Below are 6106 nucleotides of genomic sequence, written 5' to 3' on the forward strand. Positions count from 1 at the left end.
TAGACCAGAGAAGGCTGGAAAACAGAGTTCTGTAGGCTTCTTAAGTTATCGAACAAGACAACCAGAGTCGAGTGTTCAGCAGGCAAGGCAAGGATAACTCTGTTTCTGTCACTGACAGCGAGGGTTAGGGTTCCTGTGTTCTATGGACCACATGACCCTCCTTCAGCTCCTATATTTAACACCCATAGAAACTGTTTTTATTCTAGCTGGTCTGAACAAAAATGGATATCTAAGATACTTAGTGGGGACACAGGGTAAACTCTTTCCCTGATGATCGGGCAGAGTTTGTGATTGAGAAGATGTAAAAGCTAGAAGTCATGACATTATTTGGTTCTATCTGTTCTAAATGACAGAACTGCAGCGGACAAAACTTTGGGTGTGAGAAGAAGGGCACCCAAAGAAAACCAGGGATAAAAAAAGAACAGAATTTATCACCTTGTGACCACCTTCAGTCTCTTAGTTCCATTTTTTTTTGCCGGGGGGGGGGGGGGGAAGTCTGGCGGCCTATATGCTATGTAAATACTCTTACATATATCAATTTTGCTAAAACAAATAAGAGATGGCTTATGGTTTTTTTTTCCAGCCAAAAGGCTAACACGTTTGTTTTGAGTGGCTTTCTAGTTAGATATGGACTTGACAATCTCCACCCCCATCTCCTGTACACTTGCCTCCCCAATCCCACTAATTTCTCTATGTCTCTAATGTCTGACCAATCTTTTCCCTTTTCTGTCAATCACTATATATAGTTATATCTAAAATTCAGGATATTGTCTTTAGATCGGTCCATTGACATTTGACAAGGAGAAAAAGCACAAAGGCATAGAAAGAAAAATTCGAGTTAAAAACTTACCTGTTACTAGGCGACTTTTAAAAAACGTAATAAACTCCTTCAAAGGCTCTTCTCAGCGACAAGAATCACCTGTAGGGTTGTTTTGGGGAGAAAAAAGAAGCTAGTATTGAATTAAAACTCACCAGGAAGTAGTGTCCACCGCCTGTTCTTAATGTGATCTGCTCAAGGGTCATGGAATCCCTACTCTGTTACAATCCCAAGGTTAGAAGGGGGCAATCCTGAAGGAGTTGTCGTTAGGTCCAGATCTTCCTGCTCTGGGATGCCTACAGGCAGCACCTGCCTCAGTGGCGCTGCCACCTCCATGTGTCCCTCATTACCTCTTGTGGATCCAACGCAGCACAGCTGCGGTTGTGTCCGGAGCAACCGCAAAGGGCGCCACGTGAGGAGGGCCACGCAGTCGCTAGTTCCGCCGACCCCCTGGAGGTTCTACCCAGCCTCCAGGTCCCACGAGATACACGTGGGGTTAGGGGATGGGGCCAGCAGGAGGGGCTCTAGTGCAGACACCCTTTGCTGACCAGTGGTAGGCACACTCTAGCTATTAATCTGCAGAATGTCCTAGCCCGACTATGTCTGATTCCCTGCTCCGCAGCTTTCCTGGCCAAGCAAATGCCTCCTGCTGTTTTCCAGTAAGTAGCTAGAAGCAAGTTTTTCTTTTGTGAGTCTTCTCAAAATGCAAATTCTGAACTCGACAAGGAAGAGTGCTGTTGGAACCCTAGATCTGGCAGGACGTGTCTTCTCCCATTCATACTTGCTCTGTGTACTTCCCATGTTCAGAAATTAGATTGCACAAGTCTGTCATCCACCCTGGGACAAGAAACTCCAATTAAACCGTCCAAAAGAAGACATACTGGCTGGAGGCAGACTTGTAGAGAAAGGATCCATAGAGGAAGATGAGAGGAGTTGAGGGGTGGTGGCGAAAGATGACTAAAGTTCATTATATAAACATATGAAACTGTCAAACAAACAAAAAAATTACCCATGGGAAAAAAAGGGTTAGTGACAGTCATGTTTATGAGGCCAAACGTCATTTATGATATGGGTCCCCACCCACTGAACATTTAGTGCAAGGGTGCTATATCTGGCACCTGGCGGAAGTGAGTAACTAAATGAAAGGTCATCCATTCCAACTTACTCAGATTATACTGGGTTTCAGAAGCAAAAGTGATTTGCTTGCCTGTTAACTAAAGGAGTGTTCCTCGCAGGCAATTTGTCGAGGCTTCCAGTATCAGGGATTTCATATACTGTCTAATTCATTGGATGACGATAAATATGAATGACGCTGTTTGCGTATTGGGAGTAAGAAATGGGGAAATACAAAATATCCCCCACCCCAGCCTTTACCTTGTGGGAAGTGTGAGATGAGAGATGAACCATGTTAATATTAGGAAGTCAAAGAGTCCAGCTTAGGAGGTAAGGGGCAGACGAAAAGATAAGGACAGCCCTGCAGACCCCTGAGCTCTAGGGAAAAAATGTAAAATGATGCCTACATTGCCGAGGATTGTGCATTTGGTTGCTGGATTTTGCAACATGCAGGTGACCGCTGTCATTGAAAAAGGTGGCCTCAGAGGACAGATGACAGTTAGGCTTGACCTAGAGTGGAGTCAAGGGAAACGGCAGGTGATACTTGAAGATAATATGTACTGACCTCTGGAGCTCTGGTTTTCAGAAAAGAAAGTCATGTGCAGAGAGAGTAGAGCAGGGGAGTTGTTTTAAGATGAAATGAGAAACTTGAGTAAGCGCTGGTGGGGCTGACTGCGAAGGGGTGCAAAGCCAAAGCCAGCTAGACACGGATGGGGCTGAAGGCTTCTGTGATCTGAGAATCCACGTTCTGTCATGCACAGACCCTGGTACGGCCTCAACTTGTTCATGGGACACTTCACCTTCTTGGCTCATCACTCAGCTTGCCTGGGGGGCACTCCTTTGCTAAAAGCTTGCTCAGTGTCTGGAAGCAGGAGCTCTTGGGTAATAGAATGTAGGGTACAGGTTCTGTGTAGTTTATGGAAGCTTCTAATTCTCCACAACTTAACAACTAGCTCTATATGGCTATGGGGTATTTGTCACATGTTAGCTTGAATTGACATCTGTTTACTTATTTATTTTTTAACATCTGTTTTAAGTGTGAAATGCACACACAATTCTGAAGACTCCACATGACTAAATGACTATAAAGCATGTTGCTAATAATTTTTACCTGCATCATGTAGATGCTTTTGATGTATTAAGTTAGACTGTGTTATCAAAATTAGACATATGTTTCTATTTACTCTCTTTAAATGGCTACAAGGACAATTAAAAAGTATACGTGTGACTTTTCTTACATTATCACTAGATAAAGCTGTCCTGTATCTTTCATGGTCTTGAAAATCACTCCCTTCTTTCAAGTTTTCTCACCTTCCAATGCTTTTCTTTGCCTCAATTTCTTCATTTTATCTTTTAAAATTATTTTTTATTCCCTCTTCTCTTTCTTCTCTCAAAACTCTTCTTTTTCTCTTTCAAATTCATGGCCTCTCTTTTCATGAATTGTTACATGTGCATATATATATGTACGTGTGTGTGTTCTTAAATATAACCTGGTTAGCATATACACTGTCTCTTGTTATACACTTATATACACTGTTGCAGCATATACACTGTTGCAGCATATACACTGTTGCAGCATATACACTGTTGCAGCATATACACTATTGCAGCATATACACTGTTGCAGCATATACACTGTTGCAGCATATACACTGTTACAGCATATACACTGTTGCAGCATATACACTGTTGCAGCATATACACTGTTGCAGCATATACACTGTTGCAGCATATACACTGTTACAGCATATACACTGTTGCAGCATGTACACTGTTGCAGCATATACACTGTTACAGTATATACACTGTTACAGCATATACACTGTTGCAGCATATACACTGTTGCAGCATATACACTGTTGCAGCATATACACTGTTACAGCATATACACTGTTGCAGCATATACACTGTTGCAGCATATACACTGTTGCAGCATATACACTGTTACAGCATATACACTGTTGCAGCATATACACTGTTGCAGCATATACACTGTTGCAGCATATACACTGTTGCAGCATATACACTGTTGCAGCATATACATTGTTACTTGTATGCATATTTTCACGGCTGAGCGTTCAGTATTAGACTGCCAATTGGTGTGCTCTTCCCTGAGGAAGATTATTTTTCTCCACTCTCAATATTCCTTAGTTGTCTGTAGTTCTTTGTATGGGGTTGAGGGCCCCTGGTCTTTCTTTTGTCTACTTTGACATGTCTGTTGTCACCATCCTTGTTCAGCTCCCTTTTGGGCAGTCACCTTGGTTGTGACTTTATGGGTGTGACTTCTGACATTATGAAGAGACAGAATCTCACAGAAAACTTCCTGATCCTCTGGTTCTTACAATCTTGTTGTTACCGTACCCACAATGTTCCCTGATCATTAGGTGTGGGAGTCGTTTTCTAGATGTATCCATTAGGACAGGGGCCTATAACTGCCTTTTGATCAGTTATAGTTTCTTTAATGGTCTCTTTTACATGTTTTTCTACATTTATATAAAATCACCATGAGATAAAATTGTCTCACCCCTCATCAGAAAAGCTTTGCAGTGGATGAGTGTTATTACAGAGAATGAGTGATTCAGAGATATATAACACACTCCCGTGCCCCCAAAGGAACATAGTGGAAGAGGGGTCAGAAACACTGTAAGAGCCAGAGGACCGGGATGATTCCTGGAGAACAGTGGTTTTTAGACACAACAGGAATGTTGCATCTGTGAATTCTCAGCATCTGTGGTGATCTGCATAAGACTCTCACAAGACCAAACCTGCCAACATTTCGGCATCATGACTGAAGAGCTCTCAAGGCTCCAAGCCTTGAGGAGGAGATGCAGGTTGCCAACATCTATTTGGGGACTGAGAATCAACTTTATTTAGGCATGAGCCACTGGAATTTGCTCAGGCTCTATTGGTCAGCTCTACACTCAGGTACCTCTGGATAGCACTAAATGAACTCAGTATGTTATACCGTTTTTAGAAAACAGAGGAATGAATTTGAGAGAAAGATGTACTGGAGGGAACTGTGGATAGCAAGGGGATAATGCGATCAAATTGGACTGTAGTGGTGTATGACAGTCTCAACTTTCATACTCTCTTCTTCCTCCTCATCTCCCTCCTCTTTTATCTCCTTTCCTCTTTTTTTCAACCTCCTCTTCACTTTCTTCCTCCTCTTGTTCCTTTTCCATCTTCTTCCTCTTCACCTTTCTTCTATTATTCCTTCATTTCCTCCTCTTCTTCAGAAGAGGAATAGCCATTCTAACTTTTCCATTTGAAATGTCCTCCTACCTGTTAAGGCCCCAAAGTCATAATCTCCTGTTTGGAGTTTTCACAAAATATCATTTTTTTTAATACCAGAAAGAACATCCTCTCTTTTGTTATATACCCCTTTTCCATATGACTTGTAATACACGAATCATTCACAGTTGTGATTTCCTAACCGCTAGTTCCTCTTCTAAAACAAGACCTATCACGAGGTGCCTTGTGGGTCTTTGGCAGTTCAGAGTTTAACACTTGCATTGTATACAGTAGACATTCAGAAATGCGATAAGGGCTGAAATTTGTAGAACCAAGAAATCTGAATTGATAGTTATGGAGAGCAACCAGTGTAATTCCTTGAGAAACAGGGGAGAAAACAAACAATCCATAGTGGGTGCAAAAACACCACTGCTCCTTAGCATCGCTTGCATTGCTGAGGACACTTTTCTGATGTCACGTTCCACATTAGAACAAGTAAACTGCATACAGCACAGCTTCCTGGGAAATGCTCCTCAGTGTAGGAAAGCAGTTTGCTTCGTGATGGGCATGAACATCAACTCAAATAATGAGAAGTAGAATGCAAGGGAACGGGAAGGGAAAAAGGCAGCAGAGACATGCAGGGCAGAGAGGAACTTTAATGAGGACAGGACAAGCCATGGGACAGTAAAGGCACTGAATTGTTGACACTTTGATTCTTGCTTTGTGGATGTACAAACTAGCTCGAGCAGAAGAATGCAGACTGTGGAATGTACTTTTCACCCACAGGGACAGAAACTATAGTTCTACTCTGAATTACGGATTGTGCTCCAAGTTTCATAGCCCACACTCTACAGGTTACTAGAGGGTTTTATGGTCAGTTGCAGATAATCTGCTGGGGAGAGCTGACAGTTCTTCAGAGAAGCTGTGTAGCAAGTGCTTTCCTGT

Source organism: Acomys russatus, chromosome 5 (assembly GCF_903995435.1).
Source record: "Acomys russatus chromosome 5, mAcoRus1.1, whole genome shotgun sequence".
Classification (NCBI taxonomy): domain Eukaryota; kingdom Metazoa; phylum Chordata; class Mammalia; order Rodentia; family Muridae; genus Acomys; species Acomys russatus.